Source organism: Leiobunum rupestre, chromosome 7 (genome assembly GCF_980474605.1).
Source record: "Leiobunum rupestre chromosome 7, qqLeiRupe1.1.hap1, whole genome shotgun sequence".
NCBI lineage: Eukaryota > Metazoa > Arthropoda > Arachnida > Opiliones > Sclerosomatidae > Leiobunum > Leiobunum rupestre.
The window spans coordinates 28,119,574-28,138,680 of record NC_143390.1 but is presented as its reverse complement, the minus strand read 5'-3'; the positions used below and the strand labels follow the sequence as shown (position 1 = coordinate 28,138,680).

Sequence of the window (19,107 nt, the reverse complement as noted above, 5' to 3'; positions counted from 1 at the left end):
GTCGGATTAATAGCTCTTTTTATTAAGTAGCGGGGCCTTATTGATTAAATGTGACTCTTACGTCACCGTCTCTTACTTTTACAAGCCTACACTCGCCAGAGGATTATACAGGATGTGTCAAAAGACAAAGCTACCTTTTTTTTGTATTTTTTTTCAGTAATTTTCCAACACCCCCCCCCCCCTCATTATTTTCATTGAGCTGTGCGCGCTAATTAATGTATTATTTGTTCCGTATTATTCATGTTCGATTATTTAAATTTTATTAATATCAATGTTTCTATCTTAAATGGTTTCATTAAACCCGTTATACTTTGTTAATCCTCTAACTATTGGTTTATTGTAAAATTTAAGTTGACTTCGACTCCATAGAGCACTATTTAAGCCGAAGATTTTCGCTAAAAGACAAGCGACTAGACCTCCTCACTCTGTTACTAAAATAATAGTGAAACCGAAATTCCAAAAAATTGATTGTCATTCCCAGTCTGTGTGTTACGTATGACTTAATGAATACTTATTTACTCTTTATTATAAACCAATCCCAAAAATTAAATTAGGCGAGGAAACCATTTAAACCTTATAGCAACCTTTGAGCGGAAATTGCCAGAAATCGGTTTAATAGGGTGGATGAAAATATCATTTATCCCAAAAAAAAATGTCTAATCTGAAAGTAGTACGTATCACGTACTTTTAATTTCAATAAAAATTTATTTTATATTTTTATATATCGTTTTATAATCTTCGTAAGTAATCGATGAATCTAATTCTCGAACTTGGTGAAAGGAGAGATCTGGTTTGTTAACATATCCAATCGGTTTTTTTTTATAAGAGTCGGTTTGATTTATTTTAATACGAGATAAAACTTCCATTAACGAATCGGTATACACATCGAGGGAATAACCCGTAAGCGGTTTTAAGGGTTCTCCGTCGTTTAAATAAATCCTTTCTGGGTTTATTTCGCGAATAATTTCTTTAAATTGAGACTGATTTACGAAACGACTTTTTATGGGTTGAATAGCTCTTATATCTCTCCAAGCCGTTACTGGTTCGTTTGTTCCGTTTAAACCGAGCATTAAGTATCCGCATAAATGTTTATGTAATAAAATATTTCTCACCTGTCCAGAATTACGAGACATATTAATGAATGAACTCGCAATATTCGTCGTACGGTGGCGTCTCTCTTTAGAAATTTCCACCGTCTGTTTCATGATTTTGGCCGACATCGCGCAATTGTTTTAATATACTAGGTACTTTGCTAATATATCTATATATAAGTACAATGCAATAAAATATATATAATAATTGCAAAATATTTAATTAAATAAAAAAACGTTACCGTTAGAAAAGCCGCGGAAAAGCTGAAATTATGATATCAAATACAAATGGCGTTTATCCAAAATATTCCCGATGCACGTGCCCAAGGTTTAATCTCAGTGTTTATGTATACTGTAACAAAACCACCAAACAACCGGTAATGTGAAGTTCGGTAAGGCGCCTTGAACCCAATTGTTTCCAGTTATTTTTCCACTGTTTTTTTAAACGGTAAAACGATAAGAGCAATAGTAAATTCCAAATGAAAAGACGAAGAGCAAATAAATTGAGAAACAGTTACCTAGTAGTGGCGACAAAACCTCATTTCCTGCTCTTCTATAGGTTGAAATAACGCGGTGCAGTATCAGGTAACTTAACTAAGACCTCTTATTTCCGGCACGGAACGAGAGAGAAGCGGCACTTTCTCATCGAAGCCGTGTATGGCCAAAAGTAATAAATAAGTGTGGCGCTTAATTATCGAAGAAGCGGAAAGGCCAACGCTTTTATTTAATTGCGCGTACATATTACCATATGTAACATAATTACTCATAAGTATGCCACTGTACCTTTATTTCATTCAAAAAAGATTCACTAACAGTTTGTTTCACCACGAACCAGTAAAAAAAAGGTGGACGACCTTAGATTTTAACCTTTTTATTCATCGTTGTAATTTTGGGAGTCTCCCTAGCTATTGGCTACTAAACGTATGGATTTAAGCCAATGGAAAACCTAAAAAAAATGCGAGGGGCTGATCACTCCACGTAATCGGTGTACAGAGCCGTACCTTTGACTGTACTAATGGGATTACGCGTAATCTTTGAAGTCCCTGCCTTTGGCAGTGCTAATCTAAGCGTAATCCGGTGTACAGACTTTCTAAGAGTGGTTAGCCCTCGAAAAAATGAGAAGGAATTTTTTTGCGTCGGAATTTTAGTCAGCCTAATGTAGCTTTATTGAAATTTATAAACTCACTCGGTCTGTGCGGATGAAGTTAAATTTTGAGTAGTTATGAGAAAATTAAAAGGGTGGGGGGAAAAAGACTAATACGGTTCGGTTCAGTCACGGCCAACTTTGATCACGCGCTGTTCGCGCTACAGCGGCCAACACATTCGTCGAAATTAAGTGAGCAAGGATTCCCCCCCCCCCCCCTATAAACTGTACTACAACGTGTTGGAGTTCAGCGCCACGCTCGGTTTTTATATCGACTTCAATGTAAAAACTATTCTAAAAATAAAAATCCGCAAAGGGCGCTCACGTCATACATATCTTTTGCTCATAGGTTAACACAGAAACGTCAACGAATGAGATGGCCGCTGTAGCGCGACAGATCAAAGTTGGCCGTGGTTCAGTGATCGTTTTCCGAAAATGGAACAAGTCGTTTAAGTGGAATATTCCACCAGCGTTATTAAAACCCATCCCAAGCCTCGAAGAGTTAGGACTATAGGCTCGAAAGAATATCTGCAAAGACTCCCATCTTGTAGATGCCCCAGAAAAGCTCAACCTGAATTCCAACTGACTAAACCTATTGAACCAAGAATGAATATCAGTTAAATTAGATGAAATTTTTAAAGAACAAAAACGTTGGATAGGGAATTGTCATTTTAATTTCACAAAGAGCCACAAAAATATACTGGAATTCAATGATGATAAGGAAAACACGTTCGAATCTTTATACAAAGATTTGTGGGGAAAATGCATTCATGATTTTATATAATAAAAGGGCAACATTTTTCACCGGAATGTGACACTACCAATCCGGAAATTTGTCACGCATAAAATCAATAGCCTTAATATTTAATTTAAACATTCACATTAGTTCACTTTTCTCACATCCTTAACTTTACGACTCTGGGTATATGCTTAGAGTCATTTAAAAATTCTCAGGAAAACATCCCCACAACCCTTCCCTGCCTAGACGCTGGCCGTCTAGCTGACAGGTTAATGGGGTTACCCCCTTTCTAGATCCCCTCTCTATAGAAAGTCGTTCTGGGACCTCTGGCCACGGTTCCCCCTTCGCTTTCTTCTTGCCGTCCCGCGGCACCATCTTTATTGGGCTTAGCGACTCTCCCTCTCTTACCTATTGTTATTTTCTTTAAAGTAAGGACCATTCCCCATCAATTTTACCCAAAAGTTGAGGTTTGCCTATCTAGTTGCCAATACTTTATTTTACTCGCGAGAATTCGTGGGAATTCCACTTTTAATTTAACAGGGCGACCTAATTGGGATCGCCCTGTCAAAACGTTTGCGTCCATATATGGTGAACTTTTATAATTTATGGTGGCCGCCGCCCTGGCGCCACTTTTGACATTTCTACGGACAAGTGATGCGCGGGTTAACCGACTTCCCCTTTTTACCCCTTTTTGGAACGTAGTTAATGATTAATTAGTTAATGGGTAAAGGTATATATGTCGTTACAAATTGTAGAAAGTAGCGTAACTTTGGCTGAACGGATTATTTGGAATTGCAAGTATATAATTTTATCATGCACTTTGAAATAAAACCAACTTTTTTTAATCAACTTCTATAGATAAAATTTTTGGGTGATGAATTTTAAGAGCAAACGACAACAAAACTACAGTTGTAATAACGGGAGGTTGCGCGGGGTTAAAACTGCTAAAGCGGGGAGACGCGCGCGAGGAGGGGAATTCTTTTATCGTATACGAAACCGAAAACGGTCCCCGAGATCTTACCATATAGGGAATACGGTCAGATAACCATTCCAAGTCCGAGGTATGAATTCCTGGTAAGAACCAAATGTTTCTTTTACTCCGGAAGTCGAAATACATAGGAATATTTCGCTTATAGAAGCGCCGTAAAGCCCATATTCTTGCCCATTTTATAGCCAAATGATTGTAAAATAGAAAATCTCGGAATGATGTGCGGCTGCTTTGTGAGAAAACCAAAACCCAAAAGTTCAAATTGCGATTAGAAAAAGAGTCCCCTCCCCCCCCCCCCTACCTCCCTCTCTCTCTCTCTCTCTCTCTCTCTCTCTCTCTCTCTCTCTCTCTCTATCTCTCTATCAACCTCTCCTCATCGAGCCCGCAAGAAACCCCGTTGAAATCGAGTGGATTCCCGCGGCTCCGACCGCTGCTCGGAGGCAACGCTCCGACGTTAAGGCAGTCTTCTAAATCTCTCTCTCCCTCTCGCTCTGCGCTTTTTGAAGGGTTCTGCAAACGGAGCGCTGCTGCCATCTATCTGCAAACCGATGTATCTTCTCTCAACTATTATCCTCCTAGCATAATTAACATAATTACTCATAAGTACGCCACTAGCTCTATTTATTCACTAACGGGTACAGGACGATGAACGGTTTTTGGGTTACACTACACGGAAAAAGTTATTATTCTCGCGTATTATGACAACTATATCGTTTGGTGGAAATTGAAAATTAAATTGGAAATCAAAATAAGTACACCCAGCAAAATGAACGGAAACTGGTGAAATTAAAGGAAAATATAGGAAATAAGATAAAATTCGAGGAATTTATAGGAAGGCATTGAAAAATATAGGAAAAATAGGAAGTCTGGTCACCCTGAAGGCCTGAACTGGGTTTAAACTGCGTTTTTTTTTAACCAGTGGGGTTTTAAGCCAGCCAACACCGCGTAATTTTCGTTTAACGTATTAATGTGGGTAAGTCGTTGATTCCGTTATTTTGCGTTTTTGTAATATTGTCTAGATCACTTTTATCACTAATAGAGCTATACCGCGAATTTTTTTGTCTCGGAAAGTGCTTCGTTAGTCGCGCTTTCAATTCCGAGCGGCTTAATTTGCTCGGTGTTGTCAACCGAATGACCGACGATCTAGCCACTCTGCGGCCGAAAGGAACGTCATTATTCTCCGGCTCATCATTATCTAATATTTCGTTCGAAAAATCCTTGATCCTGCATTGAGATTGGTACGGGAAACCTTCCCACCCTCGTGCGTGGATATATATTAACAAAAAAAAAAGGCAATTTAAGAAATATTATCAATTACACATTTTTTTTATTACAGAAGTTTTATCCTCTTACAGTTCTTTATTTTGGAATCTGATAAAACGGAATTACCGGCGAACGATACTACTCGTTTGTGATGACATACTTTATGCTTTCTACAATACACTACGCTTCTAGAACAATCGTAACACTGAGAACAAACTAAACATTCTCTGGGTGATTTTAAACACTCCACGCAATTGGTATCTTCATTTCCCATCATCACGTATAAATCCGACCACGGGACGCGTTTAACGCAATAACTTTTGAAAGTGATCGAATCGTTTAAGGTGACGGACCATTTACTACAATGTTCCGAACACGGGCACGCGCTTTCTTTTTTTAAATAAACGTAGAGTTTTCTAGGCCATACGGCCAACATTGATAGACGGCATATTTTATGAGTATCTTTTATAGCTTTTTTGATGGTTGGTATAAATCCATAGTAAACGCATTCGTTTCCTTCTATACTGCATTCGGTAAATTTATACGCCAAAATTTCTCCGCCATTTACTCTCGCTTGTAGGACTCCCCGATTTATAGACGGTGCGATCCCGTGAGAGACGTGCATCGCGTGAAGCCAACGATTTTGAAGAGTCTCTTTTAATTTTTGAGGAGCGAAAGAACGACTTTCCGTAAAATCACAGTTGCTCAGTAAGGTGTAATCTTCGAATTCCGTCGCGAATATCGGCTCATTGGATATAAAACGCGTAGCTCCGATTTTTATTTCGTATCCAATGGAAATTGAGGGGGTAGGTTGATTTGCCGTTGACATTGCTATATGTTTTTATTTTATACTTGGCCGTTTATAGCCCCGCGCTTTTAGTCGCGCTAGTCTTATCGGAGACCACGGTTATACTATATAAAATTGAAAAAGTCAATTTTGCTTTTAAAATTCGAGGGAATTGAATCTCGGGCAAAACCTGGATGGTTTTGAATGTATCTATTAAGGAACGCTTGAAATATACGTGATTCCGCCAATTCGGTCGTTACATCTTCGCGGATGATATCTTCGAATCGTACATCTTTTACGTGTTTATAGTTTCTAACGCGCTGGTATTGCTGTTCATTCAGCGGCTGAGTTCTTTTCGCCATAAACGATTTGAAATTTTCAGCGTAGCAATGTACTCTCGCTTGTTGGCTAGTTAATTCGCATTTACACTGCCTAGCATTTAAAAGTTCAGTATTAGACATTGTTTTTTTTACTCAACTCGAATAACAAACTATTTGTAAAATTATATATAGTAACGTGTCGGCTAGCCCGCTTTGCGACTCGAAGACGTACACTCGGAAGAGTAAGCCGATTTTATTCTATTTTGATAGGGGCTAATTAATTAATAAGATTTATACTCTTGTCTTTCTTTAGTGAACGATTTGTCGGCTCTAGAATTGGCAAAGGAAGGACACACCGCGGTGCTACGAACGGGGGTATATTTCTGCATTAACTGCGACGGTCAAGTGTTTCACGTTCCAAGCTACGGAGGTTTAGCCTGGTACTGCGATGGCGAAAAGGACTGCGAAAAATACCGGAAAGCGGTCTATTTCCAGACCAAGAACTGTTTAAGTTTAAAAGTGCCGGCTTGGGTTTTAACGGATTTACCGCGTATTTACATTTGCGTTAATTGTGGCCTGACTGGCACGAAAAGAACCGCCAGCCTGACTGAGTGTGAGGTCACTGGTGGTTGCTGCATATTCCCAAAAATAAATAGGATTGTTTAATTTTTTTTAATTTTCTATTACCGTAAGTTCAAAAAAAACTTTTAAAAGTATGTTTATATATATATAATAAAAATTTTAACGTTTATGATATTTATTTATTTCTTTGATTAATAATCATACTTAACAATGACTATTTGCCTTTTTTGACCCAAAACCACGAAACAGCCGGTAATGTGAAATTCGGTAAGGCGCCTTGAACCCAATTGTTTCCAGTTATTTTTCCATGAAGAGAAAAAGAAATTGGGAAACAGTTACCTAGTAGTGTTGATAGAGGCGCACTCCCTGCTCTTCTATAGGTTCAAATCACGTTGAGCAGTATCAGTTAACTTAAATAACGAGAGAGAAAAGAGAGATCTGCGCGTCGACCAATCAGAGTACTACAAAACCTCTTATTTCCGGCACGGAACGAGAGAGAAGAGGCACTTGTGACTTTCTCATCGAAGCCGTGTATGGCCAAAAGTAATAAATAAGTGTGGTGCTTTATTGCTTTATTATCGAAGAAGCGGTTATAGGCCAGCGCTTTGGTTTAATTGCGCGTACATATTACCATATGTAACATAATTACTCATAAGTATGCCACTTAACCTTTATTCCATTCAAAAAAGCTTCAGTCGTCGAAGTGGGATATTCCGCCAGCGGTATTAAAACCCATCCCAAACCCATAAGAGTTAGGCCTCTAGGCTCAAAAGAATCTGAGAAGATGCCCTGGCCAGAAAAGCTCAACCTGAACTCCAACTATTTAAAATGATAATACATATAGAATGGCGTCATATATAACATAATTACTCATAAGTATGCCTCTATATGACATCTATGTATTAAAAATTTCAATGAGACCTTGTTTCACAGCCACCAAAGAAAATACGGATAACGTCGTGTAAAACTGGTTTTCACTTCCTTCCCTCCCCCGCCAGACCTGGTTTTAATGACGAAAAAGCCGTCATCGATTGGAAAATGACGTCAATCACGTCATACTCCTGCGAACAAAGTCTCATTGAGAAGACGTTCCTTTTGGCACACTTAGGAGTAATTTTGTTACATATGATGGCGCATACTTGGTCTGAATTGGACGAGATTCACTATATATTATAGTATCGGGAAACAGCAGTTCATCAAGGCGATAATATTATTTCGTTCACCCCTTTTTTCAATTTCTAATAACTGACAGCTCCGTAAAATTTTTGGAAAGGTGTTAAGATTTCAACCATACGGTTAAGTAAGAACAGGAATTCACACCTCGAAGGTATGAATTCCTGGTAAGAATCATTTCTTTTACTCCTAAAGTCGAAATGCATATGTATATTTCGCTTAAAGAATGTTAAGAATCGTCGTAAAGCTCATATTCTTGCCCATTTTAGAGAGCAAAATTTCGATTAGTGCCCCCCCCTCCTTAGCGTCGTTCTCCGACCCGAAGCGAGCCCACAAGAAACCCCGTTGAAGTCCCGTGGATTTCCGCAGCTTCGATCGGGGCTCGGAGCTTTGCTCGGAGGCCGCGCTCCGACGTAAAGGTAGTCTTCGAAACCTCTCGCTCTTTCTCTGCGCTTTATGAAGGGTTCTGTAAACGGAGCGCTGTTGCCATCTATCTGCAGACCGATGCATCTTCTCTCAACTATTATCCTCCCAGCATAAGTGCGCAACCAAACAATATAAAGCTCCTTCTTAATAATAATAATAACTTGCAGGGTGACTAGGGAAATGAAACGAAAAATGTATAGGGAAAATAGATAATTTGAACGGGAATTATAAGAAAATATATAGGATACGGAATGCGTAACAAAAAAAAAAGGAAAATGTAGGGAACACCATTAGGCAAAATAGAAGAAAATATAAAAATAGGCCAAATAAGGTATACTATAGGATATATAGGACGAAAGGTTTTTGGGTTACACTACACGGAACAACCAAAGTTATTATTCTCGGGCATTGTTATTGTTTGGTGGAAATTGAAAATTAAATTGGAAATCAAAATAAATACACACAGTAAAATGAACGGAAACTGGTGAAATTATAAGAAAATATGTGAAATAAGGTAAAATTCGAGGAATTGAAAATATAGGAAAAATAGGAAGTCTGGTCACCCTGAACTTGGTTTAAACAGCGTTTTTTTTACCAGTGGGGTTTTAAGCCAGCCAACACCGCGTAATTTTCGTTTAACGTATTAATGTGGGTAAGTCGTTGATTCCGTTATTTTGCGTTTTTGTAATATTGTCTAGATCACTTTTATCACTAATAGAGCTATACCGCGAATTTTTTTGTCTCGGAAAGTGCTTCGTTAGTCGCGCTTTCAATTCCGAGCGGCTTAATTTGCTCGGTGTTGTCAACCGAATGACCGACGATCTAGCCACTCTGCGGCCGAAAGGAACGTCATTATTCTCCGGCTCATAATTCTCTAATATTTCGTTCGACGTAATCCTCGATTTCACTTCGGTATCGAATGTGATCCAATTTTTCACCAAAACGTTCAGAGCCGAAAGAATAGTGAATGTTGGGCCGTTGATTTGGTAAGGTACGTATTTGGCTACGACGTTCACGTAGGAATCTAATATCGACTCGTAGTTGACTTTTAAACAAGTCTCTACGAAATGAAGCGCGAATACGCGTATAGCTGGCGTACTACCGGGACCGCATTTAACCCCACCTTCCGGATTTAATATATATAATTCTCCGCGACACGCCCAGATATACCAGTCGAATGGTGATACTATAATGAGTCTATTACAAACAGTTTCGGACGACTTGTCGTAAATTTTAAATACCGTAGGAGAGTACGTCGCCTTCTCTACAGAATGGTCTATAATACTCTTTATATTTAACTTTTTATTCAACAAATAAATATATACCAAGACGCACGTGGCTATAAATAAAACGAATATCAATAAAAAGGTAGTCCCGGTATCCATCATTCTATAGCGCCTATCGGGGTATATACATGTATACGCCGTAGATATGGAGATACCAATATTGCCTAATAATGGCTGCCATATTACGAGGGAAAAAGAAGGCGGTTTTCTACAGCGAGCCGATTTGCCGCTCTATAAATATCAGACTGAAGGTAACGGATACGTGCTATTTTCAAGAATATTCGACACCTTTTACGAATGGCCACGTGACAAACCATTATCCAGCAACGATTTGGACTCTTTCGCTAGCACTGGACATACTCTAGGATTGGATTATACCAAGACATATTGTCGTACGTTTTCTTTAGATTTAGATTGTATATGTCGTAAAGATCAGAACGCCACTCGACATTTAAACGACACTTTAGCTGACCAAGTGAGACTTAAAACGTTAGAAGCGTTTAAAAACGTCTTGCATTTAACGGAGACAGATTGCGTGTTGTGGAAAAATCGGTGTGGATACCATCTGTATAGCGACGTCCCGGTATCTTTGCCAATGCACTTATATCTCAAAAAGTTGATTGAGGTCGATTTTGCTCAGGCCGAAGTCTTATTCGAAGTTCCTAGCATCATGCCGTTACCATATTCCGCGAAAGAGAGTGGTCAGCCTTATAGACCGTTATTTACGGGACAAAAAGCCATCACGTTATTACCAAAGAATGGCGAACACTACGAAATCGCCGACTATACGAGACTTCCAACTAGCAACCAAATAGCCAAAATTGAAACGCTACACGGTCCAATCTACGCGAACAAATTACCGACAGCCGTAAAAAAGTATACGTACCCGAGATTATCAAAAGTCTTCGCGGTAACGATAGATTTGGCGTTCGACTACATGGCCCAATTAGAACAATACGTAGCGAACACCGTCATAACCCGAGAAAGAAATAACACTATGATCGAGGATTTGGATTTATCATCAATATCTGACGAAACTGTCAGAACAAAGCTGCAATTATTTATGACTAAATTTAATAAATCGCATTTGAGTGAACAATCGGAATCTCACGTAAAATTTGTGGAGACGTCCGCCGTGTTGAATGGCGGATTATATCTGCAACCTTACGTCGTGGCGTTGCATAAACATCTAGAACCGATTTCTTTCGATAACGTGACCAAATTGTTAACTATATTGTACTCCGATGTTACGCCAAATGATGGCTCTATCGGGATATTTATCGAACGATATGACCAAAACACTTACAAGTGCTATTCGAATAACGGCGATGACATGATGAAGCATTTGTCGTATCTATACACGAATGGAATAACGGCGTGCATGTCTCTGGATGAAACGATCAACGAAGCCATAAGCGTCGCTACGAACGAATCTTCGCCCGAAAATATTTGCAAAATCATTCGAAACTCCTCCAATAAAAATAGCGAACGTGCCGCGCTAATTACGGGTGTCGTTGAAGTTTTCGTGGCGGTACTAATTAAATTAAAAATTATGATGTACAATCCAAGCTCGTCTAATTGGTATATACTCGAAGACGGGGGTTATTACAAAACTTTTAAAAAATTTGAAACAAACAACATTCCGACGGCCATTTACGACTGGGTTGGTAGAGATAGACTCTCTTCGGATATAATCCACGGAAACATCATGATGCAATTGGCCAAATTCAAAGTGACGGAGACCGCCCTCTGGAGTTTGTGTCATTTTATGTTTTCAACGTCAGTTGGCGTTTTTAACAGTATCACCGGATTATATACGGCGAAAACCGCCTTTTTGAGATTTTATAAAATGAGAGATTACGCGATTTGGGAAATGGGCCGACCGTTTGTAATGTACCCGGATCAGAATAGGGATGTCGTTCGTATATATCGTTTAGCGGAAAAATATACTAGTCAAATGTATCACAAAATCACCGAACTGTTTGTTCATTTTATAATGGCTCCGGCCGTATTGCAATTGCAAAAAATTATCAGCGTCGAAGAGTTTAGAATTATAAAATTCTTTCAACGTCTCGGGTCGCACCACGATATTAGCTCGGCCTACTTTTTGACGGAATATTTTCCTATCGATCCTAAATTTATATACCTCATAATGTATATATATATCAAATATGATAAGTTTAATAGTTTAGAAACGTACGTGAAACTTACGGACCATATATTTAATTACGATCAAGTAACCGAAGAAGCGTGGCGTCACAAATTTTCCAAACAGCTGGATTCGGTCAAATATCGATTTCAGAGCCGATACATGGACACGTTATTGACCATAGAAGGTGAAAATGTCAGCGAAGTTTCGGAAGAATTTTGCTTGTATTCGGTATTGATCGCGGTGTGTATAATCAAATGTCGAACATTCGCCCCTTTTGTGAGAGCCTTTGGCGTGGAAAATTTACCGGAGCCAAATGAAATTCACCCGGAATACCGCGATTTCACGTATAATATGAATTTGGATGAATTTAAGTTAAACATGGCCAGAGCGTCAAAAATTGTATTCGGCGAGAACTTAAGCCCCATAGAAATTAACTTTGTATCAATGTGCTTCAGTATAGGAATGTCTACTTGTTTCGATCCAGAAACCACGACGGAAATGCTGGACGCTATTTCGGCGGTATTTGTTCCGTACAACAAAAATAAAAAACTCATAATTTTTTACGGGACTGGTAACGTTGGTAAATCTCACATATGCGATCTCATCCAGCATATGGCATCCCCGCATGTTGGTAGGTTCCGGGATTTGCAAGTGGCGATGGATCGAGCCAATGTGACAACGAAAAACAACGTAACAATTTTAAACGAGGTGTTGTACGTAGACGCGGAAAGTATCAAGTCGGCTACAGGGAACGACGCCGAGTCCGCGAAACAGTTTTTTTCACAAGATTACGAAATGCAGAAAGATCAATCGCTAATATACGGGGCCACGAATTCGATAGTAATTTTTACGACTAAACATGGAAAAAAAGTAGAAGTCGAACGAACTAGTATAAACCGCTTGCACGCGATTTACCTCACTGGTCAACATAACCCGGCTAGTTTCCAAACGTGTAGCATCTTTACAATGTTAACGGACTCGCAATTGTATTGCGGAATTATTGACGTACCAAAAAAAGAAGCCGCGAACGCTTTAAGTTGGTTAACTTTCGTTTCTTACGTTTCCAGACGAGATAAAAATATGTATTCTCCGCTCAACCCAAATAATGCCAAATCTAAGGAATACAGAGACAATGTATATTATAACAATAATTGTTTGTACCGGTTTTTAATTAATGCGGGAATCATGGAAGAAGACGGGTTCTTTATTGGGAAAGACTCGTTGTTGAATATAGTGAAGCGGAATTTATGCGAAAAAGGATCGAAGGGTATAGCGACGTTAAAAGACTTTATAATTAAATTTGAAAGACAATACGGCGTAAAATTAGATTGCACGAGTGTGATTTTAAACATACAGCAAATTGGTTTAATTAATCACGTCACAAATAATATGAGCACTACAAGTTCTCCCGGTGCGGTTATAACCTACGAAGGGTTATTGGACAGAGTTAAAATTTACAGCAAAGAATTAGACAAAGATAACGCTCTGTCCTATTTTAAGAGAACAAATGCCAAATATTACAATTTTGGAACTAAATGCTATAATGGCCTAATATTTGAGACGGAATTACCAATAAGCTACGAAGGTAACGAATCGAATTATTTCACTATAAATACAACAAATGGATTTGTAGTTGATCGTGTATAGATTTTAGTACTTAAAAGAAATTTACACCGCCTACCATGTAAAAAATAAAAACTTTTTTTTCCAAATTAACTTTTTGGTTTATTTAAAAAAAATTAACATTGTTTTAAAGTTCTGAACTCGAACAAATTGTTAATCCTAAATTTAAAAACTAAGACTCGCATTATTATACATTTTCAAAACTAAAAAAAAAATAAAGGTTTCATATACCGGGTGCTGCGCGGCCCCTTAGACCAGCCCTAGGCTTCACAGCGATGCCCGCGTGTATTGTGTGTGGGAGCGATACGGTATACTCGCAGGGGCAAACAACTGTAGTTTTTTTTTGTTTTTCGAAATTTAGAGTTTGAACCCCCTCTAACCATTGATCTCGCTCTGCCGACCTCTCCACGTGGAAGGATTAAGTCCGGCATTGTTAGCGCTGTCAAAATGGTCAGCAGTGACAATGCTCTTGAGAACCGCAAAGTCCGAATTACGAGGTGACCGCGTCGCTATCAATGCGGGGATAGCGAAGGGAAAAGCAAAAAGACTTTTGAACCATTTTTCGACACTGGGAGATGAAATTATTTGAAACTAGACCTTTAAGCCAATGAAAATCGTAAGAGAAAACACGTATACTCTGATGTCAAAATGATGAAAAAAAAAACGGTCCCCTAGATAGAGATGCTGTATGATTTCTGGTGGATTATATTCAGGGTGAAAGGTACTTCGCTCCGTCTCACGTGAGAACCACTTTCTCCTCGGTTAAGACGATTTTGTTGAACTTGGAGAAATCTTGTATTTTAATATATTCCCCGTCCCACGTAGGAGAAGGGTAAGGAGGCAAGTCGGGCAGAGCGAAGTACATTAATTAATGTTAACGCTTGAAATGGTTTGATCCACTGTCCTATATAGATTAGTCGAAAGTAAAGAGCCTGGGGTCCGAACCAAAGGTCGCGATTGGTCAACTAGAATATACTGATGGTGAAAGCGCGGTCACTCGGGTGATTTTCCCAAGAGAAGAAGCGGAGAATTTCACTTTTAACTTAATATTACGAAACCCGATTAATGAAACCAACCATCACTTTAAAAAAAAATCCTATACAGGCGTGACATCATAGACATTCTACATATCACTCGCCTGTTAAGTGTATACGCTTAATAATGCTTGGAACTGTAGTTGAAGCAATTATTGAATCTGTGGATATTTGTGGATGGTGTACGGCGCGAATAGATTCTATGCCCGGATGGAAATGTTTGTTAATATCGAGAAGATCCGTTAAAGTGCCTGGCCAACGCAAACTAGCTAAAATTATCAGATTTGACGTTGAAAAAAAGTATATCGATTTACTTGAAATATATGATGTCGAGTAATCGGTACCTAATAATAAGTTTGGAATGTAATAAATATTAAAATGTGATTTAAGAAATGTTTTCATTTCCATCCATTTGCCGCTTGATTTAGCGCTTGATGCAGCCTACTTCCAGGGGCTAGTAGGCCACACTTTGAAGCTCTCTGGCGCTCCTCTAACTCATCGTAGGGAAATGGGAACAAAAAGACAAACAAGTAGACTTCTCAACTCACCCCCTATAACTCTTTAAAATTTTGGCATAACATTTTGAAACATCCTGAATTTAGTGAACTATCTCTTTGTATCTTTTTGCTCGATGCCCGAGGAAGGGAAGGGGGGGGGGCGGTGGAGTGGATCATTGACGCCCACGGGATCCTCGCGTTCCGCAACCCAATAATAGTTTATAATTCGTCACACTGCGGTCGCGATTAGAGGGGAGGGGGGGGGGAGAAATGATCACTTAAGAGATTCGAGACGCAACACTACGATTATACTTATAAAGCTATGTTCCGTGAAGTAACAGCAATATTTTAAACCTACATTTTTTGAGTTAAATTTATTGAACAAAACTACATCTATTTTGATTCCCCAACCCTATCAACCGCTATGGGCGAATCGGCGATGCCTTTACCCGTCAGCGAATCTAGCACCCCAACCGCCGACAGTTGGTGCGATACCCGATCAATTCTTATCAAACAGTCTTTTACTTGGACTATAAACAATTTCAGTTTTTGTCGAGAAAAGCCGGGTATTTGGTTGGCGAGTTGTTCATTCTCAGCCAGCCCCAAGGATCAGTCAAAATGGGCTCTACGCGTTTATCCCGAGGGTGTCGACGAAGAAAACAAGGATTTCGTTTCCTTGTATTTATTTCTGGTATCTAGCAATAAGAGTGCCGTTATGGCGTCGTTTAAATTATCAATTTTGAACGCTAAAGGAGAACCAATTTATACCCAGGAAAGTTCTCGAGTTTTTTGGTTTTTCACGGGAAAAGATTGGGGATACCGAAAGTTCGTGCGCCGAGATTTTCTTCTAGATAAATCTAATGGATTACTTAAGGACGATACGTTAACTCTTCATTGCAAACTAGCCACGGCAGGCGATAGCGTCACCACCTCAGGTCGAAACAACGCCACGCGGTTTAAAGTTCCCGAATCGCGCGTCTCCGAGGATATGAGACTTCTTTTAGAAAGTCGCCATTTCAGTGACCTCGTTCTAAACGTGAATGGACGCGAGTTTCACGCTCATAAAGCTATTTTGGCCGCGCATTCCCCGGTGTTCGCTGCCTCGTTTGAACGCGATACGGAACGAAAGAAGGAAATTCGCGTGGAAATTATCGCCGACGTAAATCCTGAAGTTATAAAAGAAATGTTGGAATTTATCTACACGGGAAAAGCTCCCAACTTGGAAAAAATGCCAAATGATTTAGTGATTGTGGCGGACCAATACGGGCTAGAACGTTTGAAAGCTCTATGCGAAAAAGCCATTTCCGCTCATCTATCCATTGAAACTGCGGACTCGTGTTGGCAAATAGGGCAGATCGACTGAAAGCTCGACTCAGAGACTGTACGCAAACGCGCGCGCGTCCGAGGTAATGAGAAAGAGAAACTCTGTCGAGGGTAATAATACATTTTGATGAAATAAAATTTTGTTTCTTTAACGCCTAAAAGCTGTTCAGTGTGGTTTTAATTTAATTTTAAAACGAGTATACTGTTTCAATCCGAGTTAAAATTCGCTTTCCCCCCAAAAATAGAAGCGTTAAAAATTCTTCAGGCAACGAAAAAAAATGCTAGAATTTTCACGATTTATAATTTAATAAATAACGCCAGGCATTCATTTTCTCTCAAGTGTCTCATTGGTGCGCAATGCTGCGCGTGCGCTACGGGAAGTTCATTTTGGGGGTCGTTCGTAAAAAAACGTAAGTAAATGATAGTTTGTTGTTGGGTGATCCGTAAAAAATCTTTTGTATTAAAGTCACTTGTTAAGATTGACAACTATGTTTGAATGAAGAGAAAATTAATTTTCAAGTTTTAATAAATGGTCATATAATATAACAAAAACAGTTCTCCGAACTGGAAAAAACTGGTTTTTTTTTCATCTCCAATCTTTATTATAGCAATATCTTAATTTATCGACTCAAGTTATTTTTGACATTGGCTAATTCGTAGTTAGTAAGTCGATTAAATTCGTTCGTAGTATAAGTAAAATCAGCTTTAACGTATTTTCTGGTTGTTTCTATATTTTTATGCTGTAAAAAGGTTTGAATGGCGCTCAAATTGTCAGAGCATTGAGCCATTAGGCTAGACATCATGTTTCTACAAGAATGGATTCCGAAACCATTGGGTGGTAAATGTCCCGTCGCTCTATAGAACGAGTTTCGCAAGCGATTGACCAACGTCTTTGGCGTGATATAAAACAGCGGAACGTTTGTGGTGGTTTTTTTAAACGAATCGTATTGAGTTTTATACAAATCTAATAAGCGATGCACGAACGAGCATAGTCTGGTATTATAAATTGGTTCCCAAAATGTCGGTTCGCTATCCTCACTCATTAAGGTTTGTTTTCGTTTGACGCTACTAACCGTTATTTGGCGAGTTTTTAGTTGATAAAGCGTATAAGTTGTAAATCTTAGTATCTCCGATGTTCTGAGTCCGGTATAAAAGGCAATTAGAATCGGAGCTGTATATTCGGACCAACGGTCGTGTAAATATTTAGATAGCGTCACGAAATTTCGCATGCTCACTACGCGCGTGTGGGTTTTACCGGAATCTATGAACGCCAATTTATCGGGTTTAATATTAACCGACGGTCCGAAAAGACCCCTTTTTTTAAGCGCGTTAAAATATTTGATCGTAGTATTGTACGAATACTGTTTCAGACGACAGTAACCTATAAATATTTCCGAACGACGCTCCATATTTGGTTCGTCGATTAATTTTATTTCACGAATAGCTTTTTCGATATTTTTCGGAATTTGAACGACCACTTTGCGTCTTATTTTTGATAGTCGGGGTAGCTTCCGACGTACGACCGCTCTAAGGACATCGGTCGGTATCGAGTCGAACAGCGAGTTTAATTTCTTCTCGTCTATTCTACGCAAACTAGAGGTAGAAGCTTTCGATATGTGGTATATCATGGCTGTACTTATATTCTTTGCAGCCATTTTTTGTATGGTGTTCGCTAGAGATAGCTATATTAACACGGAATTACGAGGATACCAAAGATTGATAAACGAACCGTGGCTTAATAGATTAGTCGCTTTAAAATACGATGGACCAGTCTCGTGACAGGCAAACTGACCGCGATGATCGGTATAAAGACATTATCCGAGGGCAAGTGGGTGAAAACGGGATAACTTTAATCGTTAATCAATCATTTATATTTATATTATCTCTTATACTAATAATGCTTATATCGATAGCTTTCGTTATAGCGCAACCCAAAAATGTTCTTTTCAAATATCCAGCGCTAGTAACGTCGTAAAAAAAAAAAAAACAATACGGCCAAGGCCGTATTATTAGTTCCGCATCGATGAGGTGAAATTAATTTTTCCCTAATCAGCTTTGGCACGTGTCAAAATGGTTAAGCCTATAGCGTCAGACGAACCGTAAACATCTTTATATGTATTCTAAGTTTGAGCTCCGTATCTCAAACCCCATAGGAACTACGAAGAAAATTTGCATACGCTCAATAAGCCTCGGCGCGTGTTAAAAGAGTTAAGCATAAGGTCAGACTTCAGCCGCTCCTTTATCGGTATTCTAAGTTTGGGTCCCGTTTCTCAAATCCAATAGGAACCTAGTCTATTAATACCGCATTCTCCAGAATTTTTTTTGCGAACTTTCTTTCGTACTCTGCGTAAGGCAAAAACGAACGTCAGCTTTAGAATAGAATAGAATTTATTGAACTGGAATATATACAAGCGTGGACGCTTATTGGGCCAGCATCAGCGACAAAGAAATACATTTAAAACAATGGTTACAATGAGGTACAATGAAAGAAGTACACCGTTTAAGTTCAAACCCAGCCCATAAACATGTTTGTCTAATTTGTTTTTGAAAGCACCGACGGAGGAACGCGTTTTAACCAGAGTAGGGAGGGAGTTCCAGTGGATCACTATCCGATGAGTGATGAAATTTCGCCGAATTGTGGAAGCACAACGAGTCTTGAAAATTTTCGGAGCATTTCGG

At 39.0% G+C, this 19,107-nt stretch overlaps 1 pseudogene; it reads left to right on the top strand.

The window, feature by feature from the left end:
* The first annotated feature begins 15,529 nt into the window (after nucleotides 1-15,529).
* LOC149935822 (speckle-type POZ protein pseudogene) lies at nucleotides 15,530-16,515 on the top strand (annotated as a pseudogene).
* Nucleotides 16,516-19,107: the final 2,592 nt, after the last annotated feature.